A 27,327-nucleotide genomic window follows, 5' to 3' on the forward strand; every position below is an offset into this window, starting at 1 on the left:
ATAGAACTTACATACTTTCAGTATGTAAACTGCTGTTAACACAATCCTGTATGAATTACACTACATTTGCAACATTCATGATTTTAATATTCTGTGGCTTGATGAACAGATTCCTTAAAGAAGCTTGATGTGTTACAATGCTAACATTAGTTAACGAATGCTTTGCCCAGCACGAGACAGTGTTTTTGACATTAATCAAACGTCCTTTGAGGTCAACGTAGGTCAAAGACTGAATACCATGTAAATACTATAGCTCAAAGGGAAAGCTTGGTTGAACTTGTGAGTACAAAACCCCTTTTGTTTTTGTAGCCAAAGGTTGTTTAAGGTCAACAGAGGTTATAATCTGAAAACCTTGTTATCAGGATAACTTCAAAAGTAAAATTTAGATGCAATTTCATACTTGGTATTTGGATCCACCTCACAGACCCTTATTGACTACAAAAACCTTGTTTGCGGTTTTACATTAAATATTCTGATGTGAAATTTGGCAAGGAACCATTAAGCTGGTTGGTCACCAAATTTCTGTCACACAGGCTTTCTAAACAAAGTTTGAAGCTCAATATATAACATTCTCCAAACATGGCTGCAGCTATTTCATGTTGCTTTATTCACTGACGATGACAACCAGTACATTAGAAAGATGGCGAGTAAATCACCTTCCAGAGGTGAAAAAAACAAGGCTGTTGTCGCTCAATATAATATGTACAGTTCATTTCCATGCTTCCTTCTTCAAGAGCCATCCACAGAAAACAGTCCCTGGAGGGCAAAATCATTTGCTAGCCTCCTTTTTTATTTCCTTTCTCTTTTTGTTTGGTGGTTGAACATTCAAGGTTTCATAGCCTCTTTCTTGGTTGGAGTTTCAGCTGTCTTTCGTTTTACCTTTGTACTTTGAAGGAGTACTGAAACCTTTAGGGGCCACATCTTTATGCTGTCTTTGCGTTGAGAGATTGCGTTGTCGTTCCCGTAGGAAGCTCATGACAGCTGGTGATTGAGTGAGAGCCTGCAAAAGGAGCAACGAGAAAGACAAATAATGGAAATTGCAAAATGGTGCAAAAAGGAATCACAAGCCTCGATCATTTTCATATAGTGAGTTGCCTGTGTTCCCCGAGTAAACTAAGTATTTAGCTTTCTTGCTGTGTAGTTAATGTAGGTACAGAACCTTGGCAAAGGCATTCCATTATCATAATGAATAAGAACAGTACATACTAATTCTTGTTTTCATTTCTTAGACACACGTTATAACGTCTGCATTGACATATCTTTACTGACCATGACTAAACCTTTTAGATAAAGCCAATATGTATGATGCATGGTGTCAACACAAGGAGGTGAAGACATGTCCACAAAGGCAAATAAAGAAAAAATAATACAAATAACATGACAAAACCAAGCATCGATATCTAGCATAATATATGTCAGTTTTAGACTTGGCTGAAGTCCTCCATGTTGCATCCAACGACAACTGTAACAGACAGATTTTGCTGGGAATATTTGAGGTCTTGCATATCATTTGCATGGTTTTCCTATGTCGATTCACGTTTCTTTCAGTATGAACATGAGTTGACAGAGAATATGTTAAATATTCTTTGTCAAATGTTTCTAATTTCTAATTCAAACATTAACCGTTTTATCATATTTGGGCACTATGTTGCTATCTCATAAAGATCATCAATATTGCCACTCAAATATGCTAGAAAGTTAGACACTGGTCACTTATGCTCAAAATGTTGCCAAGCATTTTACTGCCACTATAAAAGCAGTTAGTCTCCATAATGAGATATTTAATTTTTGTCTTGTTTAATACTGTTTAACGGATGGGAGTAATTTGGAGGACCAGAGCGAGCCTCTTGGGGACAACTTAAGTCATTTTTAGCATGGTACACATTGGGACCAATATTGATGGTACAATGTGACAGTACCATCAACAATGATAAACCATGATAGATAAGGTACACTCAGAACATATTCATCTGTTTATACTTAGTCCACCAAACTTCCAAGTCTCGATATGAGGAAGTTGGACAAAAATTTCAATGAGCTTGCAAATGATATGCATATTAAACAGTTCAGATACACTGACTACATAAAAGCAATTTGATAGTCAGGGACCATTGCTTGACTTTTGAAATGGGCAAAATATAGATGACCTTAAAAGCTGCATTTTGTATTTAAATAATGCAAAATCTCAAGACCAACTCTTGAAAGATAGAACGAAAAACACACAAACCTGCACGAAAAATGAAGACATTACGCATTAACTTATGTATATACGAATATTAAATCTGTGGGACACAAAATTGTCTTTGTTTCACTAAAGAGTGTATGTAAACTTCCTTATGTAAAGAGTAGCCAAGTGGTTCTAATCTATCCAATGTAGATCTCTTACTGAGGGGGATTGAATTATGTCAGAATATTAGTTTGAATCAATTGATGTCAAAATGTAGCTACATAATACTTAAAAACAACTTTGACAGTTTAAGCCCTTGCACTTAGCCCTTCTTTAAGGGGATGCTCAGAGCTAAACTAACAGAATTTAAGTTAACTGATTAGAAGTGGCTGTTATCATTCTGCCTATGAGTCAAGAGCTTCTCTTCACTTTAAGGTTTATGCTAGGTCCATGGTTACGGTAACACAATTTACCTGCTTCTTTTCATTCAGAATCTCTTCCAGCATTTGAGGCAGGCTTACTGGATCGTTGATCTCTAGGATCTCTGGTAGCTGAGAGGTTGGAATGTTCGCTGCATAACGATGGGCAGGGTCCTGGGAAAGTACAAAACAAACCATCATCTGTCGTCAACAGAAAACTCATCCTACAATGACTGGACAAACTCTACTTCAAATTTACCACAAACTTTAGAAGAAGTTGTCAAGTTCAAATGGAACCACAGTGAAATAATCTGTTGCATGACAGATTTGTGAGTTAAAATTAACATTCATTTATCATTTAAGTGAGTTCCATGTGCTGAGGAAGACACTTGTAATCAAAATCTAGTACCAAACTGAGTCTATTTCAGAGCTGGATCTGCTGTATACTGGCAACAACAGTACGACACAAACATTCTGAAGGATAGTTTACATGTTGTATAGGGAGACCACAGTATGACATTGTCTATTCATGGATGAAATATACTGTACAAAATCTATATTACTCATGTCAAGTACATCAAACTATTTATTGCAGACTAAATGAAAGGCATACAGTGGGAAGGGTCCATAAAGGGGATGGGAAGGGGGAGAAGTGAGGGACATAAAGGTAGAGTAACTTAAGGTGGAGGAGCTTGAGATTCTTCCTCAGAAGGGGTGTCCAAGAGGCAATTTTAGCAAATAACTTTAGCAGTCTTTGAGCATTTGTAATAAGGTTATTTCATCTCTATTATTTAATTTTACTATCAAAAATACTGCAAGGATTACAGTTTGAGATATATGCGAAACTAAAAGTGATCTTTTGATTGCCTGGCACTATTTTCATAACTTGAAAGGATCAAGATGAATGATCAATCAAAGCCATGCAAAAGGGGTTGGGGGGGGGGTGAGAAATCCCATCCCTCACCATTCCTACTGATACACTTTGTTGAGCGACCAGGCACAATTCAAACTACTTTGGTTAGCCCTGATTACCCATACACGTACAGTATTTTCGGCAATTACCAGATGGATAGGGTTTTCAAATGTGAAGTAGGTGAATAATGTTGGGTGTATGTTGCTTATAAGTTTTAGGTGGCAGTACCAATGGTCAAACTAGTCAATATAGACACAGGACTTGAAAGGACACTGACATTGTGAATGCTTACTTCACCCAGAAGATCCGAGTATCCGTTCATGGCAAACCAGTGCAGATAAAGACTTCAAATCACACCTGTGAATTGTAAGATAAAATTTCTTTTGGTAGCTGATCTCATTCAACTATACAATTTCATACAAACATACCCATGAAAGAGTAATGTAGCACATATTATTATATTTGGCAAATGGAAGATTATGCAGACCACTTAGTAATTTACAAACTAAAGAAATCTTACAATAACAGGGCTTGACATGGAGATGGCATGCCCATCATTGGGAAGCTAGACATTTTAGAGAGCACTGACAGCACATACATGAGTAAACTATTGGGGCACAAATGGTGCAAATCTCTCATTTTCATGGGTACCCATGGTACAGCTCCCTATTGATTTCCTATGTCCATTGAGTTCAAAGAGGAAATTTACAAATAGATATCCACCATAAATTTTCATTTGGGTGCCAAAGTTGTCCTCACTATAAGAGGCTGCTTTCTACTATCTTCTAGTTCCTAGGCTAGAGTTAATGGTACTGCATATAATCTACAGTTGACAGATTAATTTGAAATGTAAATATCCCTGATAGCAAAAAGGTTGTACATCATTTTGTGCAATCTATAGTAACAAGGGTATGCACACTACCATCCTATGTCTGTAAAAGACCATCCTATGTCTGTATAAAATCACTGGTACGACCACACCTTGATTATGGAGTGCAAGTATGGAGGCCATACTTAAAGAAAGATATAAATTTAATAGAAGGAGTGGGCTTGAGGAACAAAAGCTATGAGGAGAGGCTTAGAGAGCTGGATCTATTCTCAATGCAAAAAAGACACCTTCGACAAGACTTAATCACAATGTACAACATTATTAACAGGAATATTGATATAGACATGAAACAAATAATTGAGTTTCTGGAACTATCAACAGCAAAGGAAAAAAATGGCCAAAACAAGCAGTGGCATAGGAAGGTACTTTTGAGTGGAGGGGCTGAAGACTGATGTCCGGCCTGGGGGAGGGGTCTAAGGGGAGGGGGGCCCCCTCCCCCTTTGGAATTTTTTTGTATTTCCAGGTGGCCTCAGATGCAATTTGGTGCAACATGCTCACACTTCAACACCCACTCCATTTTGTAAATAATTTTGCATTTTCACCTGGCCTTAGATGCAATTTGGAGCTCCAAATGAGATTTTCTTCTCATTTGGAAATGAAAAAGGGGTTTTCTGACTTGCGGAGCGGGGGGGCGGAATGATACTTCCGCCCCCCATATTTTTTACTGGGGGGCTGGCACCCCCCAGCCCCCCCTGGTTCCTACGCCCTTGAAAACAAGTGAGACTAGAAATAAGAAGAAATTCGTATATTTGCCGAATTCGGAAAGTGTGGAACAAACTGCCAGATCATGTAATTACAGTTAAGTCATTAAACCAGTTTAAAACCAGGCTAGCCAGCAACAGGATCTTTAAGGGTCACGAGACCTTCTATACTGGCTTAAGAGCCATTCTTCAAGCACCAACGCAGAGAAGAGTGGCCATCCAGGTAAAATACTCTTTTTATCTCACGATAAAGCCTAGCTATCATTGTGACAGCCTTACCTGTGTTCTGAGGGCCTAAGTTAAGGGGCTGAAAGGCTGAAGTAAGGCTATGGTACTATCAATATCATGCCTGTCTTGGAAGTTGGACTGTGACTGAGGCAGTGAGTGTTGGCCTAGTGTAATGTTAGGCCTACAGTAGGCTAAAGACTAGGCCTATAGAAGACCTACTGTGTCCTGTGTCCGGCTACTGTACTGTAGCCTATGTTCCTACTAAGTAATAGCCCAAGACCATAGAAATTTAACTACTTCAATTTCTATGCCCAAGAACTTAAGAGTAAGACTGAGTTAGACTAGGTCCTAATTTGAACTACTGCTTAGCCTACTGTACTACTAGTACTACTAATTAGTGTTCGGCCAACACAACAGGTTTATGCATACTCTTGTCTTGGTCTTTAGCCTAGGACTGTAACTACTAACTAATAAGGCGACAACCAAAGGCCGTCGTTTCATTGTCTTGTTTCTCTTACCTCGTTACGACAGCTCCTTGTCTGTTTAGTTACATTGAATCCTGAATTAAATCATGTCTTTTAGTACAGTTAACACACTGGCCGTTCTTCTGACTGAAGCAGTGTTATTGTCAGCAGATTGTCGTTCATGATTTCGCAATCTTACAGCTATACAAAAACGGTCAGTCTACATTCAGTTTTGGGTAAACTTTCAAGCAACTTTGGTGGTGCTCCCTGCTTGAAACTCCCAGAACTATACTCGACAAAACCCAAATATCAATATAGGCCCAAGCGTATGGCGGGCCATCAGTCTCAAATCATGGGAGATCGACTTATACCGATTTAAATCGACATATACCAGTTTCCCTCGACATATCATCGATTTATTTTACTTATCATCGATTTAAATCGACATATACCAGTTTCCTTCGACATATCATCGATTTATTTTACTTATCATCGATTTAAATCGATGATAAGTAAAATAAATCGATGATATGTAGAATGAAACTGGTATATGTCGATTTAAATCGATGATATGTCGAAGTAAACTGGTATATGTCGATTTAAATCGATGATAAGTAAAATAAATCGATGATATGTCGAGGGAAACTGGTATATGTCGATTTAAATCGGTATAAGTCGATCTCCCATGATTTGAGACTGATGGCCCGCCATACAAGCGATGATATTATGCAAACATGGGGGAAAGATAAGTTTGGTTTAGAGACCCAAGGATCAGGAAACATTACAGTAGCTTATTTCAGACATTATCCGTGTTAGAGCCTTCTCTTTTCGAAAAGTGTTCAGAGGATAATGAGGCATGGGTGTGAACTCGCTCCCATTCCTGCTCCCGGGACCGCCATTTAACGTCCCCATCCGAGGAAGGCAAAGGCACCCCATTCGACATCACTGCAGTGCATGCAGCCATGACCAAGGGCGGCGGAAGCACTTTTAATCTGGGGGGGGGGGGGGGCACCGACATCAAAGGGCACTTTGCAGAAATTCGATTGGACTGATACAGCCTTATATTTAGTACCCTTTATAACTCTTATTGTATTATCTTATTTGCGTATACACATCACTCCATCAACGCACCCCCCCCCCCCCCTCTCAAGGAAAATATGCATATAACACTGCAATATCCAATATGCAAATTGGGAAACAAGGAAAAAGTTTTCTCTTGAGACAAAATGAGGTGAAATCATGCTAGTTGCTAATGTTGGAATCTTCCGAATTAGAGTTTATTTCTTGTTAATATCTTAACCATTTTTTCCATTCGAAATAGCTTTGAGTTTGACCCACAGAAATTCATTAAAAGTCAGGGGCGTAGCCAGGATTTGCAAAGTTGTATGCACGACTATCTGAGCGGAGCGCCACCATCAGTTGGCGCGGAGCGTACAAGAAAAAACGGCCCTTACCGAGTGTTCATTCTGGTTCCCTGGCCTCTAATTGCTAACTTGAGACACCTCAATTTTTATGTAGAAAAAGGGCACATTTTTAACCTGAGGAAAAGTGGGGGGGCACGTGCCCCCTGTGCCCCCCCCCCCCGGTTCCGCCGCCCTTGGCCATGACGAACAAAGTTGTTAACTTGTCAAGTGTTAAGCACCCTCCACTACCCCTACATCGTTCCATTAACCATCATGGCATCTACATTACTAAAATTCTTCCAAACCATAGTTTTCCCTGATAGTGGGGAATAAGGGGTCGGCTGTGCACGCCACTGGATGGGTGGCGCGATTGGAAAGGCATGACCAGAGTCATGTATATGTGGCCCTGGGCATGCTCAGAGCGGAAACGCGTAATCCACGGGAACTTCCTTAAATTGTGTTATGATTTATGGGTGGTTACATCTGAACAAAAGAAACAAAGCATTGTTACAGAAAACTTGCGTAATCAGCCAATGGAAAGAATGCATCGGAAGTGAGTCTCAAAGTGAAGAGGAAGCAGAGGTGTTAGAGGGTATTTCTGATTGTTGGAATACACTGTGATTATTTAGTATAGGCCTACAGCGATCGCCAATATGGGTGTAGATGTGGGCCCGGGTCCTGGTGGGTTCAAATGCCCGGAACCTGCAGCATTTTTAAACATTCTTTTCCTCCCGTAGCGAGGCTCATCGATCGAGCTGAAAGTACAAGTCTGAAAGAGGAATTACTCTGTGAATCTCAGGATCTTCTCATCTCGAAATCTTATGGAAACGTTGGCATTTTATAGCCACATATCTGCTTGTTCCTCGAAATTTCGACCCAGTATGTTTTCATCTTTATACGTGTTCAAATTATTCAATTACTTTTTTTAACGATTTTTCGCTATTCAATTTTTTTTACAGCAGATATTTGTTTGGCTTACATATAGACGCTATTTCTTTTTTAAATGTCCTTGTTTTTATCGAGATAACGCTACTTTATATATCAAACTTTCGAAGGTTTCTAAGAAATTTCGACACAGTAAACGTTCACAGTGTGCAAACCTTTATGACCAAATCTCGATATTTTACCAATATCCCGACCTTTTTTACCCCACCTTTTCTCGATCTTTGGCGATATATACAGTTAAAGTTTTCGGACATTGTTTATCTGAAATATCGACAAAATTGTCTAAAAATGTCCTCTTCTTTTAGTTTGTTTGACCGGTGATATAGACGCACCCTGCAGCAAAGGAATTGGCAGACTCATGAACCTCATGTTTGGAGCACATTGCGTTTGGGGAGTCACACATTCATGGTATCACGGAGGAGTGACCAAATAGGATCATAGTTAAAAAGGATAACTTGCCATTTATTATGCTCGTACCCATCTTTTAAGAAGTGATCAGGTCGGGGCACTTTCAACATGGCATGTATTCCATACGGTAATTATTCAAAGAGGCTTTTGCGTAAATGTGCTCAGTGACAGTTTCACCAAACCTACGGAGTATAATAGTATTATTCAAGACAAGATTACAATTGATTGACCAAAATTAGACATTCTCCAAAACAGATTTTCTTGAAATGAAAATTAATCCGTGAGTAATAAAAGAATTCGCTTGTATCCGCAAAACTTTGTATCAGAGACACATTTTTTTTAGTATAAATGTAATTTGGAAACTACTATTACTAACGGACAGAAGCAGTTGGACGACCCGCGAGCTAAATGATGGCGCTATCACAAATCTATATAAAAAATTGTAACACATGATATTTTGTCGTGAGTCAAGATATGATGGTTTGTATCATAGATAGACGTTTCAAGTGACATGTCCTACTCATCATATGATAGCTGACGGATTGTGGTATCTATCACAACGATTGTTAATTTACAATAATTTTAGAAAGTCTTTGAGCTATTCCGGGAGGAAGAAAAATATGAACAGAGCGAATCTGTCTTTTCCATATATTTACGTCAGGCCCTCTTACACATTCTCTAACAAAAGCTCTTGAGTGGATACGCAGTTTGCTAACAGTCTTGTTTTATTTTGATTTTCCATATTTAACCAAGAATTTTACCGAATGTTGCTTTCAATATAGTTGGTTCCACACCATCTCTACTTGAGTTATGCCCTTTTTCATGATTTTATCCGAACAAATCGCTTCTTTATGTCCATGTAGTCTGTTATAAATTCTATTGATATTATTGGGGCCGAGGGTTTCGGTAGAACACTCTATAGGCTATGCACAGGGGGCAGGTGTATACTAGGTCATAATTAAGGTTATGAGTTCAAGATGAAAATATTAAGTAAGTTTCAACAGTACTGACGGAACGAGATATCCCGTTAGGTTAACTAACGTTTCGATTCGTGTGATTCTCCAGAGTCATTGTCCAAAATCGTGTCAGTATGACTTGCGCTACAGCAGCCCTACTACCACACCACGCACTCCTATATGCACCGAGGAAAAAATATCGCGAACGTTTCTTGCCATTTCCATTTCAGAATAATATGGGACTCGTTTAAAAGCTGTTCATATTACAGTGACGTGAACAGGATTTCAGAGATGGGGATGGGGTGGAGGGGTGGGGGTGTAGGGTGGATTTCAATCTTGCACGACTGATTTTGGTAGAGTCATCAATCTTTTATTCCCGAATTTTATGAAGAAAGAGTGTGGCTGTGTGGTCGTTCAATGAAACACCCATGTAAGGGAGGGGTGGGTAGACGTGAGTTTAGAAGTAACACGGTGCATTTTGAGGCATCTTTAGACTATAAATTAGGTCTATAAGTAGGTCTTAACACAAGGTTGTGCTAATTAATACTCTTCAGTGTGAAACATCCCTGCCAGAACGTTTTCCCTGGCGAATGAAAATGGAGGTGGGAGAGGGCCATGGCCCCGGCTACCTCCCTATGACATCCCCCATCAATCCATCCCCGTTACCGATCGACCCCTTCCCCGACCACATTTTCGGACGCCACTTCTGTGTTAACCTTTTACCAATAAAGCACTCTGCTGCACGCTATATTTTGAGTTTGATCAAACCGCCTTCTGTTGCCCGACCCTGTTCCTGCGTTTCTGAAGCCTGTGTAGCGCGCAATTACACCATTCATATCAGCTGATGAACACGCGCTTATCAGCAATTCATCCTATCAAACTGCCAAAACTAGCTATAAATAACCATACCATTCTAGTTAGTGTATTTCACACAACAAGTTCTTTTCAGCTACTATCGTTCGTTCTAAAATATATATGTTTGTAATTGCTGCTGCAAAAATTAACAGTCGCTTTTCCGTGTAGTGATATTGTAAAGAGTTCTTTCATTTACTCAACCTGGTTCATTGATAAATTGTTGGATTGACGAATTTAAACAGTAGTGCATACTGCGTTAGTGTTGGTCCTGTCGTCTGTCCGATAAAGGATTAAAGCACTATTGTGTTTCACCAGGTGAGTATCGTGTGGTGGCTTGTGCCGCACGTATTATACGCACGATTTATACTATGCTAGCTAGTTAATTTAACGTTAGGCCTTCAAATAAAGATTAGAATATAGCTCCTAGTAAGTTTGTGAGACTTGAGTTTCTCTGTGCAATGTTATTTGGAACTTGATATTTGATAGAGTACTTAAAGTCGGTTTTGCTCTAGAAATGTATGAAGTTTCAGTTATATAGAGTCGTTATTTCAAAATATACTCATGTGGTCTTGTGAGGTCATGACCGTTGTTATTGAAGCAATCAGTGTTTATGTCACAATCAAAAGTTGCTGGGCCATAGGCTCTTGCCTAAGGAAAAGAACAATGGAAAACTGCGTACGGTTTGAACCAGTTCATTATTTTACAATTGCATTCCGTATAACCCGAAGTGGCATTCCATTAGTCATTGTCTTTCTCAAAATGCATATGGACGGTATTAGTATATTAGCAGTGATCCATCAATCAATCAGTCAGTTTAAATTTTCCAGGTTTATCAAGTAAGTGTGAGTTATTTTGTGTTTGTGGTGCTATGAGTATCAGCTACTGCTACTGATACATGTCTTCGTCCCACATTCCTTCCGGCAAACATAACTTTGAGACAACTTTCTGCCAGTATATTGCTCTTTCATACATTTATGTCATGCTGTAACTTGTATTAAGTGCTTCATAATTTACACAGGCCGAGATGTCTTGCAAATTTTATATGTACAGAACCTATTTATTTTCATCAGTTTGTGGTAACCCATGCATACAGTAGCCTACGTCAAAATTAACATTCAGCTAATTTTTGCTGTACAGACTCAGTACAACGCATAGGAAATTGTTGTCACTAAGAAAAAATGCTATTCAGACGTAGGTTAGTAATGATTGGTTGGGGAATAATTTATCTGGGTATTGCATCGAAAATGCGATGCAAAATGGTCAATGTGCAGTGTAAGTTTAGAGATGTTTTTACATACATGTGTGAACCTTGACAAACTGCATAGCCCTCAAAACTGCTACACGAAATTCATCCCTGATGATTTCATTTTATTTATTTCATTCATTTATTCCCAGTACAACTATAAAAGTATATATACACTGGAGAATAAAAGACTTTTAAATATAAAAATTAAATATGAGTGCAAAGGTAGGAAGTAAAAAGTTAGTAAAGGGTTCAAGTCTTAAGTTGCTAAAAATAGTCTACAACAAAGGTTCAGGTGCTTCTGTTTTTGAATGAAGATTCTAGCACCGTAAATAAAATAGAATTATTTTATTCTATATTTTGGCAAGATATGAGGATTGCATAAGTTTCTGTTGAAGCTAATGTCTTCAGCTTGTTTAAGGTTAGCACTGCATATTGTAAATGTTTCTGTGTGTCATATGTTTGATGATTATGTTTGTTCAGTTTTCCAAAAGGAGAGACATCATCAATTGAAAAGAAAAGAAAGAAAGGACTTATTCTCGAACTGATGAAAAACTTCAGAATCAGTTTAACTTCCTATGAACACTATCAGTAGACCTCCCTTTAGACAAGTTGTGCAATTTAACTCCAAAAATTGTATTTAAAGATTCTTTCTAGTTGGGGAATTCAGTAGAATTTACCTTTTCTTATCAGTAAAGTTCTTTTAGAATTACAATGTGGGAAATGTGAATGAATCAAATTGTGCATGGAGTTAGTGATGCATGAAATCAACACACCTCCAAATTTGATAAATTATATCTACAAACTCTAGATTTACAGTATCATTGTCATAATCTATTAATTCTATTTATCCTTAAAATGTCTAGACATGTTGTTAAATTTGGACAATGTGCTCTTTGCATTTTGTATTCATGATAATTACTGCACATTTTGGAAAATTTCCCGAAACATTTCCCCCAATACAATACGATGTAGTGATATTGGTTAATTTCAACTCTCTTTATTTGCTAGTCTAGTTTTCTGCTGGTTTGTGTTTGACTAAGAAGTTGAAACTACATTAATGATTTGTGGTATACAATGTATTCTCAGTTTTTGATAAACTTGTTTCTGGTTTAACAGAGATTCTCAAATACATTTATGATCTCTATTTACAGTTATATGATTAAACTTTGCATTTATAAAGAAGAAAAAACAACAACAACAAGGAAAGAAAAACAGAACAGTGTTAGTTGAGCAATACCTAGTATTGTTTGTACAGTAAAGTTGCAGGAACATACTGATAATATTGAAAAAGCCTCTTGGAAAGAATTAATGGAGAAAGGGCTTCATTTTTATGATCCTTCATAAATTATGACAATGTATGGCATGTACTGTAGTGATCATGTAAGTGGTCCATCTTACTTCTTTTTTTGAAAATCACAGCAATTTGACACAGTTATGAGCCTCTCTGTATTTGATACTACTGCCCTCTTTTCTATTTTTTACCAAGAGCAAGGGTTCCTTAAACATTCTGGCTTCTCTGTAATTATTTTCATTCTGATTACTTCAATTATAACTTTCAAGTTTGTGCCTTTAATATAATGTAATGACTGTGTTTAACAAAGACTATCACAAGCTTGTCTTCAAAAATGAAAATAAAAACGTCCAAAGCTTTGGGGGGGGGGGTGGGGGAGGGGGTCACTTAGTGCAAAAGACTAATCTGGAATGGAGGGCCGGGGATGGGAGAGTATGTGGAATGCAGCACATGATCAGAAGAAAAAGAAATAATCAAAGAGGAAATAGTGATAAAGAGGGATAATTTGTGGTGAGTGAGAAGACTTAATCCAACATCATAACTGTAAAAATTTCAATGGATTTTGAGCACTTTACACTGCTTGCTTTTTCGAGGCCTCAGTGTCCAAGTAGAATTAATCAATGAAGCATCACTCCTACGTCTGTGACGTCACTCTACTACTGGAGGGCTAAAGTGTGCATGCTGTAGAATACGAATGCGGCTCCCGATCAGTAGATATTTTTGATGAGAAGATGACAGGTGCCATCAGCATCTAAAATGGAAGAGAGTTTTAACATTTCCAGAATTTGACTGGATTTGTCCTTGAAATGCTGCAGGGCACAAGAAGTGTGTAGAGATCTATGGAAATCATGTAAATTTAATGTACTTTGAACAAACTTGTACCATTCTGTTTATCTCCTTTTTTCTTCCCTCCACATTCAGCGTTAAGCTTGTTACCACTAGTCCTACTTGAAACATACATGTAGTTATCTGATAATTTTGTAACTAGAAAGTAATAATATATTAAGCAACCATTTCCTTCAGATGCTTACAGAACAGAGATCCTTTTCCCACTCTCTTCATAATAACTTTCATTGCTGTATTGAATTGTGTATTCATTTATACTGTTTACAGTACTTGCTATGGGTCTTAGTACTTTACTGTGAATGCTGAATAGTGCATGCTACACATAAAAAAAATATATAAAAAAATCACCGAGATAGATCCCATCCTTCAGTTCATATTAATGCTGTCTTTGTAGCCTAGCTCTGTCATATCACATCAAGTTCCAAGCTTTCCAAGTTTTAATTTCATATGAATATGTACCATATCTAGGATCCAAGCCAATCAGCCAAGCAATCTCGGCCGTTGGTCGCTAACAGCCGCTCTACTGTGTAAACTGTATGCTCCCTGTCTTCTTTATTGCAGTATTAGTAATTCCCATATTATATCCATGAATATTCAGCTTGCCTTGACCCAAGCTGACCCAAATATCCACACCCTCACTGGGAAATATCTATATAGACAATGGTCTTCATTGTGAATCATATATATAACTGTATGCAAATGAAGTATGCTCTGTTGTTCAAGAAATGCACTTTCTAGCTTATATATACTGTACATCCTTACAGTTAAGACTAACTGTGATAAGAAGAGCTGACAACCGTGCTGTGTATCTATGAAATGATCTTAAAGTCAATTTTAAATGAAAAACAAGGAGAAAATATGAAAATAAAAAGAGGACCAATCTCTGAAAATCAAGCCATGGCAGACTTGGGGCAGATGGAAAGAAAGATACATATTAATATGCAATTTGTCATGCTGCTCAATGGAATGCAGACTGCATTTGACTTGTACAAAACAAATAAACCATAAAACCAACCATTAAATGTTGTTATAAAATAAGGTCACATTAGAGCCCATTGCTCATTGTTTTCTTTCATTGTCTACTATATATGTGGGTTAATATTTAGTAACAGTAAATATCCATCTTTGTCATGTTTCCATGGCTCAAGGAATGAAACAATTTCACTGTGCCCATTCAACATGTATTGAAACCGCATTATTCAGTGTTTTGCCTATCCAGATATCATAATATTATAAGCCTTTAAAAAACCGGCTTGCCTACTTCAATGCTATTGAATGGAGAACTGTGGCATTCCTTTTCATTTCCACATGTCTTTAAAAAACGGCAACTTGGGAAATGATCTCTCTGGACTTAATCAATGCTCAAGCAGATAGTATTTGCCAGCGTCTAATAAATTGATTGCAATTTATTTTCCGTTTTTGCTTCCAGATGAGATCCACAGGCAGTTTAGTGGGTTGACAAAGTGTGTTCATATGAAGTAAAATAGTAATACTTGAAAATCGGCTTAAAGTGGAAAAGTTAATAAAATGTTTTACAGTCGGTGGGGAAGCTTAAGGGCTGAAAGAGAGAGAGAGAGAGAGAGTCATGGCTTTGATTTATACTGTCTTAGGGGTTGACAAAGGTATATTTGAGAGATTTACAGTATAGCTACAGTAGCTGGTGCATGCATTACTATGTACTGTACTGTAGATTATTTCAATTATGTGGAATGTACAAGCCCAGTATACTGTACTGTACAGTGCTTGACTGTGAATTAATACAGTCATATACTGTAGTAGGCCTACATTGATGTGTACTGTACCTTGGCAAGAACTGGGACAATCAGCCATTTTTTTTGTATATTTTTATGTCAAAATATATAGTATTTTTTCACAGAGAACAAAATGCTTGGTGCTTATATTTCTACTGCAAAATGCTAGTGTAGTTGTATAAAGAAGTGAGAGTATACTTGACAAATTCCATCCCAGCGAGATCTTCTTCAAAGGCAGTTAACTTAACTGTACCATTATACCATTAATAGAATAAACTTGGGCAGAACATATGGCAGTACGGTAATTTGAAAGTAAAGAGGAGATAGAACTCATACCATTGTAGTAAATGATGAGACGTTTACTATATCGCGCACCTGACATGTAGCTCCGTACTGCTCTACTCAATCTAAAGCCATCTGGACACATTTGACTAGCATTAAGTATGATGTATATCTAGTCACCTGTCTCTTCCATGTCTACCCCCTTCCTCATTCTGCCACCCAAATGTCAGTGTCAAGAATATCCTTAATTTGTTTGGGTTTTAGGGAACCATGCTGTAAGAAGTCAACTTTCATTTCAAAAGCATCATTTACCTAAAAGGCATCCTCTCTACAGTATATGTTTTGCAATTTGGTAAAATGTGGGATTACGTTTTATCTTGTTGTCCCTTCCCCTGGCCCCTTCCATTTTTACTGTTGTTTGTGAACCAGTGATGGTTGACCTGAGGTCAGATTTTTTCTGCTTCTGTTCAGCAAATTTATATTACAGCAACTACCCCCCAAAAAAAGTGATCATTTCTGCATTTCATACTTTATATGAATTAATGTATCAATTTCACATTTTCACTAGATCTTCTCTTTTACATATTGTAATAATATAGTTTATATACTGCAACATGTACTGTATATATACATGCATGCAATACACAGATCTTCGATCATAGCTACTGTTACGTATGTGTGGACGACTCCTTATTAAACATTTATCTCTGCAAAACCTTAGCGTCCATTGGGAGTTCATTCTTGCTACTAAGTTTCCAACATTTTTGTCAGTTAACTGTACCTACAGCAATTTCCTGTGGATGCGCGGTTGTTTATTCAAATAGAATCAGGGAACTATACAGGGCACACTACGGTGACATTCCACAGGAAGACAACTTGCCATGAGGCAAAGCAAAGGTATTTACTATTTCTGAGAGAAAACTAATTTTTTCAAGGTTTGTTTGGTCAATGTTTATCATTGTATTCTTGGCAAAAACCAGCATAATGGAAATCAATTCAGAAATCCCATTTGAGATCAAGTGATGTTTCCTAAGATGAAGCTCGACCTACTGAAGATAACTATTAGTAGTGTGTAAAATTAGGGCACATGCTATCCAGCAGAAATGAAATAAGTACAACATATACATGTATATATAAATTCATGAAATGTTTTGATTCACTTTGCTCCTCTCTTACATACTGTCTCCACCCTCTATTCACTATAGTACATTAAAAAAAAATCTACTTTCCAATTTAGCCACCTTCTCAGGCTAAGAAATAATCTCTTTATATATTCAGATCAGGTTTGGTTGATAATATTAATGGCACATGTTGCTTGTTTACTCAAATTGTTCTTTTCATATCCCCCCCCCCAAAAAAAAAAAAGAAAATTGTAAATTAAGCCCTCACAGGCTTTGCAAATATGCAGAGTTCTTGAAATATCCATGGCACCTGATCTATGGAGGTTTGTGAAAGGAGCTTCTTAGCATTGATTATGGTATTAAAAATCATTAGATACATTTTACTGTAATGAACACTACAACCCATGCCTGCATGTATACAAGGATTTTGTTCAGAAGTTAGCTTGTTGGGTCATGTTTCATATAAAGAAGATGGAAATCTTGAAACTTTTTTTTTTTCCATGTGATTTTAATGGTACCGTATGCATCTAACATATTAATTTTATGTTAGAATTGAATGAAATTTGATAGAAAGTACTCACATAGTTTCACTATAAAATTCTCTATTTTACTTATTGACAAAATCTAGAAGGGTATCGTATTTATACCAGTTAAATTCTTACTTTAGTAAAATGCATATATATGTATGATAAGCGTTTGAGAATGTAATGACCAAATGACACACCTGATGTTTAAAGCCTCGTGTTATCTTATATTTAAATTTCGTTGTTTGCAACAACTTGTATGTTTATCTCACCCGATTGTGTCAATTGTATTGTTTAAGTCTGATTGTTTAAATGGAGGTAATATCCTTTATCTATACTCGCCGTTTCCTGAAGGTTCTAAGATTTTTAGATTTCACTGGGCATCTATGGCCTCAAACCAACTGCATTTTATGCTTCAACTGCACAGCGTTTAAACAAGATTTTATGGCAGCAGGAGCTGTTGTGATTAATGGCTGGGAATAGCACTATTGCTTTTACATGAAGTGCAAGCTGTCACCAGACATGTTCATATAAACACAGACACTGGTTGACATCAATTGCTCAGTTTGATCAGAGATTTGTGGGTAGTCTAGTGGATAAGAAGTCTGAAAAATGAATCACCAAAAATCCTGCATGTACTGTTTAAATCACATGAATATGTCAAATTCACATAAATTCAGGGATGATGAATGTTTGGTTTTACATCTTTCATTTTAAACTGCATTGATGGGAGGGGATGAAGGGAGGGAGGGAGGGAGGGAGGGAGGGAGAGAGGGAGGGGAGGGAAAGAAAACCTATAATAAGTTTCTCTTGTGCCTATAGCTAGTTTCATTGAGTGAAAATTAATATATCAAGGATTGTTTTATTTCATCCTTAGGGACCGCTTCTGTAATTTGTCATTTTTGATAAAAGTTTTGAAGGTAGGACATGTTTTTAAATCTACCTTTATTGGCTTACTTGTCTCAGTGAGAATGTGTTCCAATGTTTGTAAATATATAGCTCTTACAAGCAGTGATAGTCGCAAACCAGCTGGACATGTGTGCTCGGTTGGCTTTATGAAGTTTATGAAAAGCCAGAGCTGTTTTTACGAAATTTAAACTGTGTAGGTACGTGTTTACAGATGTAAAACTAGTACATAACATGCCCCAAATATGCTAGATATTCAAATATGGTCACCTTTGTTCAAAATTATTAAATTGTTTTTAATTATAACCTTCGAGGACATTTTCCTCACTGGGACATTCAGTCATCTTGTGTCTTCCTTAACAATGTCTGAGAACAATTTGGAGAGTTAAGACCTCCAGAAAAGTACTTTTTGAAAACTTCTAGCAATTATAGCGTGCTATAATTTGGGGCCTATGCTGACAACCTTTAACATGAACATCATCATCTGCGAAGTCTAGTAAAGGAGCCTTTCAGGGTTTAAGAATATTGAAAGGTGAGTTTCTTGGAATACTCAAATGCTATAGAAAAGTAACTAGCATTAAAATGTTCCTTTTTTTCTTATACTCTTTTCATATCAAGACAACTGGGTAAAGTCATCCTTTTAGGCACTCAGATCTGAATGGTTGAGTTTGCACTGTAAGTTCTCTTGCAATCTAATACACATGAATGCAATTTTTTATGATGAGTTTGTCCATTAATGTCATAACAGATTACTAACATTTTTATTGAAATTCTCTTATTTAAAAAGAATAACATTGATAGTTTATTGCCTGAACCTTACACACTCTTTTTTATATAACCTAAGCCTGTTTCAGCATGGTTGAAGATGTCATTGCCATTAATTCTTGAGGATAGTAATCAGCTGTTCACACCTTTGAAAGTTAGAAACATTCTTAAAATATTTGACATTCGATATCAGATCCTTTGTGTCAGTTTGGAAATTAATAAATTATGCTGGCTGTAGCAACAAATCTCATTTAGCCACAAAGAATGAAATGTGAAGCAATTTCCCTCCTGACCACTATGTATACAAGTTTTACTGTGATGCAGATTGCAGGACATTTTATTTTAATTCCATATTGTATTATACTGTAATTGTTGTTACAGTATTGTCTCATTAATTAGTCTTCACCAATCTACCCAAATTTGGTAAATAAAGTAAAGCCTAATAGTCATTCATTTATTCAAAGTTGTAAAATTATTTTGCTGTTACCCTGAGAGACCTCACTGCAGGCCTTGACAAAAACACTCGCCAAGTCGCCATTGGGGAGAAGAATTTTGAGTGTGCGACTGAAAAATACAAGTATGTGCTTGTTATTTTGCTGAGCGAATCAATAACTGGTCAAACCTCAGTTAAACAGTACATACACAATCATAACAAGACTGACATAATTACAAAATTTCTTCAGAAAGTAGTGTCGGTATCATTGTGAAAGTAACATAAAGAATGAAAGCAATGAACAACACAGAACAGTACATGAATGACTATACAAGTGTACATACAATATGTATGCTCTATCTATTTATGCTCTATCTGTTGTTTTGCCTACAGTATCAGAAGTTACTGTACATAGAAACATAATGGTCATAACCCAAGAGCTCACTGCTTCAGTTGTACTCTAAGTCCAGTATTAGAGCCATAACTTTGGCATTTTGGGGATAAAAAGTTATAATTTTAAAAATTACCACATTGAAATTTTTTGAGGGAAATAATTATTTATATCAATATCTCTCTTGTAGTTGTGGAATGTGAACAAAGTTTGGTTTCCGAAGGATTTATCAAATATTTTCTTAGTATGGATGTTAATGAGTGCTGAATAAGGGTGCTATTAACAGTACTTAAATGATTTTTGCATAGGTGATGATGAACTTGTAATTAGTTCAGTTTGTATTTAAAAGCTGTTCAGATTGTCAAGTGCTAACCAATCTCTGTAGAAGAAAAGTGTGTGAAATAGTTTGTTCTTCACACTTGCTACAGTATGTATACAGGAATTTTCCCTTTGTTGGTGGATATTATTTATCTACTATACTATGCACTGTGCTTCTGTTTGAAAAAAAAAAAATACAAGTTAAAATCCAATACTGTGCCATTTATAACTGGGAGCTGCTTGAGCATGAGGATTTTGTAATAGAACAGACTGCAGTTTATAGTGATGACACTCATTTGTCTGTGGCCAAATAAAAAGTTTTGTATTAATCATTGATCTCAGGTTATGTATGACCTATATAGGCTAGCAGTTTAGTACCATCAGCAATTAATGTACGTAGTACCATTTCAGCCATGGCAGAGCTAGGTCACAGCTTTACTGATGCTCAGTTTCATTGCGTTTCTGACAAACTTTCAGGAGTTACCATGTTAATGATTCTGTTTTATGTTTTTACTGTGTATGTCTCCTTCTGTCGGTAGCTGAATCTTAAATTGAGTCTTTCCAAGGTGCATTACATACAGTGTCATACTTATAGTTAAATATAAATGTTAGTCTGTTATATGTTAGAAATGGCTGTGAATGTTTATTAGCCTGCATGCATGCTTTAAGTCAGAGAGGGTACAGTGAAGGGTACACACTATCCATGGCGAGTGACCTTTACATATTATCAAGTAGAATTTTACAGATGCTCCTTCCCAAGTGGCGAGTTTGTTTATCGTTGCCTAGTCTCTCTGATGAAACATTTTAATTGTCATATTGTCCCCCCCCCCCACTTCCAGGTATGAGCATAATTTGGATGGTCAGAACCTTGAAGAGAATACAAGTTTTCGAAAAAAAATTGAACAATGATGTTTTTTATCATGCTAGGATTTAGTGTATATAGATACTGATGATGTTTCAATTTAGAACTTCCCTGGAAGATGTTGAATTGGAATACCATTTGAAGCATTACCTTGAAGGCAACTACACACACCCTCAGATAGTTGCTGTGTGTCATGTCAACTTTTGACAACGTATCTATAATACTACAGTATATACACAGGTGCATAGCGAGGAATTTGCCAAGGGAGGGGAGAAGCTTGTAGGCAAACTATCTAAGCGTGGAGCCACCATCACTTGGCGCGAAGTGTACAAGAAATTTTTTGCCGAAAATGCTTCCCAGATCGCTGGAAATGGCACTTCCCAGGCCTTGTAAGTTGCATCTAAGCATTTTCTATTTTAAAATTACTAGCGATATCATAAAAAAGTACAAAAAATATGCTCAAGGAAGGGGAATTGCCCCTTCACCCCCCCTGGCTACGCGCCTGTATATACATACTAAATATCGACTAAATCATTTTAATGGATAAGTCCATCTGTGAGAACATAAACCACTCTTGTAATTTTATCATGTGTTACAATACATACTGTACTTAAAAAATACTATGGATTGGAACATACTGTATAATACCAGACATGCCAGTGCTGTATATATAATCCTAAAGTAATAGTCAGTGAGATATTCAAGAATTTGAAGTACATTTTTGACATTTCATTTTTTTTTTTATAAAAGATGTGTATAGTACTTCAGTATTATTGAAGATCTCCTGACTGTAATATCAAGATACTTTTACCATTCCTCTTAATAATTGTTATTCTAGTGAAGGCATGGATCATAAAGTTATTATCTGGATTAGCATTATTGAAACTATCAACGGTTTAGAATAATATTCATGATTTCTATATTTTCCATATTTTTTTTAAAATTTTAACTAGGAAAATGTGATGTAAATTGCACCCCCGAAATTTATTTTGACAGTTATTATACAGTGAAGCAAGACTTAAATCTTGAACTTTGGTGGGGAACACTTAGGTTTATGTCCATGGATATCATTTTTCTTTTGGTTTACTGTAGGTATCAATTGACACATGTACCCTTGCTTAAAAAATCATTGTTTTCCTGTGGTATTTTTGACACTGTGTTAAAAAAATAATAATTCTTAACAGAAGTATACTGGGTACCCTAATTATTAATAATAATTCCAACTGATAGATATTGTGAGTTGATAGATAATTAAAGGACTACAGAGAAGTATAATGCTTTGTAATTTTGTGTAAATATCTCCCTTGTACAGTAGCTACTATTTATTGCCTACCTCAATCAAAACATTGCAATGACAATTAATCCTTGTCATTTTAATATCGTAATGCCCGGCAGCTATAACGGTAAAAAAAAAAAATCACAAAAAAAAAAAAAATTCAGATCAGATCAGGCTGAGAGAGTATTGCGTGAAATAAACCCATATAAACCCACAAGTGGAGAGGTGTTTTCTGGTGATCAGTAGTGTGAAATGCTTGTGCACGCTTCAAGCATTGGGGCAATCATATGCATGGATGTGTGTGCATACATATATATATACATGTACAGGCCATCAAAATGAAAACTCTGTAAGCATGATGAGGATTGCATATTACTCACATAGCTAGAGAGGCCGCCGCGTTATTGTCGCTGCTCCGGCATTTCTCACGGTCTGCTAGGATGTATATTCCAGATTTCCACTGGTAAGTGATATTTTGTTTTCTTGCGCTCTTTTGAACAGATCAGAAGATCAGATTTTTGTCTGGTTATTTTTTGTTCACCGAGTAAATAGATGAACTTTTTTTTTCTCCGAATCGCCTTATAGGTTCACAGCTCGGCAGTCTTCATGCGATGGGATGATGAAATTTTGATGTTTGCTTTGTGCTGTACTGTGAAATTAGATTGTGTATGAACATTTCCATGTTAGCTGTGAGGATTCAAGTCTTTATTTGTATGTGTGCAATGAATTTTAAGTAGTTTCCACTGTAATGCAGCTGCGTTACATGTTAGTTTTATTATATATTGTAGATCTACACATTTCTTGATTGCTTGTTCCTAGATGAGGTATTACTAAAATAAGAAGTCAATTTTTCACAATTTTAGCATACTTAGCTCAATTTTTGTCGTACTCTGTGCATCAGTAACACATACAGTATCTTTGTAATTATTATTACCCATTGTTAAATGTAGCAATTAGTAGGACACATGTGTTTGAACAGAAAAGATACTTCATAGTTGAGTTCCAACTAAAGTTACTGTACCCCCTGATCATAGAATTGCAATATGTTTTCAAATGCAGATGTGAACCTAGTTTGTTGTTTGTGTGTTTATTAGGTACCCGAAAAGAAATTAGTAATGTGCCACTCGATTCCACCCTTATTGCATAGAATGACCCATACACAGACCTATAATGTCAGGTATTATTTTGTGATCTGCTAAGAAATTATTTGGGTTCCATAAAATTATTCTAAATTAGTAAAAACTTTTGACTGCTTTCTTTTTCGTTTTTTTTTTAAGAAGGAAAAAAAAAAGTTAAGCCTATAAGATGGTTTGAAAAAATAGAGTTGAAGTGATTTCCTTCCCCAGATTACACAAATACTGTATCTTTATTATCTACGTAGAACCTTTCACAACACAATATTTGTCATAATGTCGGGGAACAACACAATCTGAAATGAATGTTTGGAGACTATAATCAAGCCAAGCTGTTGCTGTATGTACAGTACATGCAGTACCCACACTTCACTTATTAAAGAGTTGATGTGAAGCACAGTACAATTTGACATTAAGGACTTCCTAACTTTAAAGCATATTGCGATCTTGATGAAAAATTGTCAGATTAAATCTCTCTTAAATTCTCTGCGATATTAGAAATTCTGGTTTAATTTACGGTACCATACCGTTCAGCACGACAGTGAATCCTGTTCGCTCGCTCTATGTGTAAGATCAATCCTCATTATCAGGTTTCCTGTAGTGTTTATAGGTTTGCCTATGATAAAACTTGTAATTCATTGAATGTTTACAACATGTAACTTGAAAGTTCATGTGGTGGTTGGTATTGAAGATAACAAATTGACCAAGTACTTCTTATCTGATGACAATAGTTGACTGTCTCTAATTATATTGTTGACATTGAAAGGACAACAATGAAGTGAGTTTCCATTAGATTCGTTCAAACAGGAGGAGCCTATCTATAGGAGATTGCTATTTAAGTGTTAATCATTGTGTTAGCACTATACTAGTTGGTGTGTTATCTTGTGTAACAATGGTTAGCAGACCTAGATGTACAGGGTTAGACCAGGGAGTTGTTATGGAACAACTCCCTGGTTAGACTAACACAAAGTGTGACAATGGGGTGACGGGGCTTTAAATAAACCATCCTATTGAATGAAATCACATGGCTATTGAAAGATAGGAAAGAATAGGCGGCATTGTTCAGTTCAATACTAAGATTACCATTGCATGTGGTTATGTAATGTGTAAAATACTTGAAGTACATCATATATTCATGTTTTGGTCAATTTCAAGTCTGAGCAATTATTATTATGCTTCAGTGATGGTTATGAAAGTTCTGTACGTCCAGTCTGATATGATGTATCATGTCCTACATTTTTAGTGGGATTTCTCAAGAAGGGAGATGTCACCAAATGTTTTAATTGGCATGTGGGTTATTCATGATGAGTACTAGATAGAATATTCCTTTTGGCGCGAGTATATTTAAGATCAATTAAGGTCAGCAGAAGTCAACATGTTAAATTTGAAAGCTTGATGTCTTGAATGGTAACTTTGAGAAAGTTTTCACACATGCATCAAAACTTGGTCATATAATGTACAACAAGTCTGCAGTTTTTGAAAAGGTCAAAGGTCATTTGAGGTCAAGAAAGGTGAAAATGTGACAATTTCCTTCTCCTTTTCAGTAAAATGATGTTCCCAACAGCTCTCCATTATAATCTTTTTTGCCCTGTCCTCAATCCTCCCTATACTTTTTCTACCCTTCTACTCTCTGACCATTTTTTCTCCCTTCTTAGCATATTTACACTCCCTGATTATTAAAGTCAAATTAACCTACCCTACTACTTAGATTTTCCCCTGTTTTTAGGGGGTCATTCACCGAAATGAATGAAATTACTTTACTCCGGTATTGTGACCTATATTCAGACCAAAATTCATGCCTACGAACTAAAATAAAAGTAATAATATCGTAAGTCAATGAAGTGCTTCAAATCCCTGGCTCACTTTTCAGCATATGACTTTATGTTATGTTTGTTGCTTTCAAAAAGATTTGAAATTTTTTTCTCGGTCTTCAGAAATGAAGACACTTGACATGCTGAAATTTAAGAAGAATAGAAGAGATGTAACTGTAAAAAAAACAGGGATTATTTATGTATTGTCTCACTTCAGACCTGTTCTCACCATTCAGTTGCATTTTAAGCTATATGGCCTGGAAATTAGAAGTGAAGTACAAAAGTAGCCAAAACTTTTATAGTGATATGATACAGTAGACCATTAAATTCAACAACAAAAGTGTACAAAACTTACGTCAGATCCCCAATCTCCATCTCTACCTTCTAGGTTTTATTCCCAGCATCAGATACTACCCATTGTTCCAAGCAACAAACGGCAAAACCCGGTAATATTTTACAGTGCTCTCTCTTGAAAGTGTACCCATGACTCTTTGTACTCTGGTACTCTTTGTACTTCTTCATGAGGGTTTTGGTTATCTGAGCAAGATATTTCAGTTGAAGTTAAGGGCTTGTTTGAGGCTTTCCTCACATGAATTTACAACTTGATCCCTGGTCAATGGTAACTTGTCACATTCACAAGCCAAAGTGTGCATATAATTCAAAACAATCCCTCTTGGGGCTCTACAGTGCACCACATCTACGTATCCCCTGGGGAACTTCCCATAGGGTGTAGCCACAAACTGGTACAGGCTACTATATTTACAAGTTACCTCGCAGGTTCCCATTTATATACCTGGGTGAAGAGTGGCATTGGAGATAAAGTGCCTTGCCCAAGGACACAATGTCTGGCCAGGACTCGAAACCTGCAAACTTTAGATCACAAGTCCACTTGACCACAACGCTCTCCCAGTTAAAATAGTGTTTTCCTTATCCTTATCCTATTGAGTGCTATTCAATTAAAATTGCACTTGATCAAACTGTAGAATAAAATAAGTGCTCATGACTAATTGATCACCAAAGAACAAAAGGCCAAATTAGCAGATCCTTAAACGATTGCATTTGGTCGAACTAAAAACATTTTGTTACCCAGACACTGTTTTTATCTGAAGTAATAATATAGAATATGTTATGTGAAAATGAAAAAAAAGTGAAAATGAAATTGTCAATTTTCATTTTATTTTTATATATTTTATTATTTCAAACAAAACTTGACCCTTCAATCTCATAAAATGCATTGTGTTGATATATATTGAAAAATCCCAATCCCAGCTATAAACTGTGTATGTAAATATTTGCCAAAATCAATAAATATCACAAATTTGTCAAATAAAGCTCTTGTCGTGCACCATTTTGAAGACTTCTGAACTCACTTCAGTACGGACTTCCTGTCTCTACACAACAACTGCACTCTCACCAACTATTACCATTAAAGATTGGATGACGACACTTTTATTTTGGGCGTTTTTTTAGATCCATATTTGCCTTTGGTTTCTCCTGTTTGTCACGTCATAGTACTGTATGTTTGTGTGCTGGTACCAGTTGTGGGATATTGCTTCTGAAGTTTTCCCCCTCAGATGGTAAATGTTTGGTAAACATTTACTAAAATCAACAGATATTAAGAATCTGTCAAATTTTAGAAAATTAATACTATTTTGGCAAAGCATTCTAAAATCAACAAATATTTTAAATCCGTCAAAACTGAGCGCTTGCAACTCAAATACTATATTTGAAGCTTCCTGAAACAGCTTGTGTAAGTTTGCATTATTTAAATGTCAGTCATTTGTCTAGCTCCTAAGAAACGACATCAGGATCACATCCAGAACTCTGCATTTTGCCGTTGGCATCTCATTTCTTGGATAAAGGATAACGTATCATAATGTGGTGTTCTGTTCGAGCTGGTGGTATTGAAATGATACATGTTTTAACAAGCACTATTTAATGAGATAAGTTTATAACAGCTGGAAAATGTAATGTTCTGACAACTTACAGCAATCATTGACAATCACATATGTGTAACATGTTT

General features: G+C 36.5%; 1 protein-coding gene across 2 annotated transcripts in view; it reads left to right on the forward strand.

Annotated features, from left to right (window-relative positions):
* The first annotated feature begins 10,439 nt into the window (after positions 1-10,439).
* The window catches only part of LOC139979360 (kinase D-interacting substrate of 220 kDa B-like), a 143,696-nt gene continuing 126,808 nt past the window's right edge, over positions 10,440-27,327 (forward strand). The window contains exon 1 of one of the 2 annotated variants that reach the window (XM_071990069.1): positions 10,440-10,663. The gene's annotated coding sequence lies outside the window, so the exon portion shown is untranslated. Of the gene's footprint in view, positions 10,664-22,238; positions 22,824-27,327 lie in introns of those variants that run through there. The other variant, XM_071990070.1, reaches the window with a different exon arrangement.

Source organism: Apostichopus japonicus, chromosome 14 (assembly GCF_037975245.1).
Source record: "Apostichopus japonicus isolate 1M-3 chromosome 14, ASM3797524v1, whole genome shotgun sequence".
Taxonomy (NCBI): Eukaryota; Metazoa; Echinodermata; class Holothuroidea; order Aspidochirotida; family Stichopodidae; genus Apostichopus; species Apostichopus japonicus.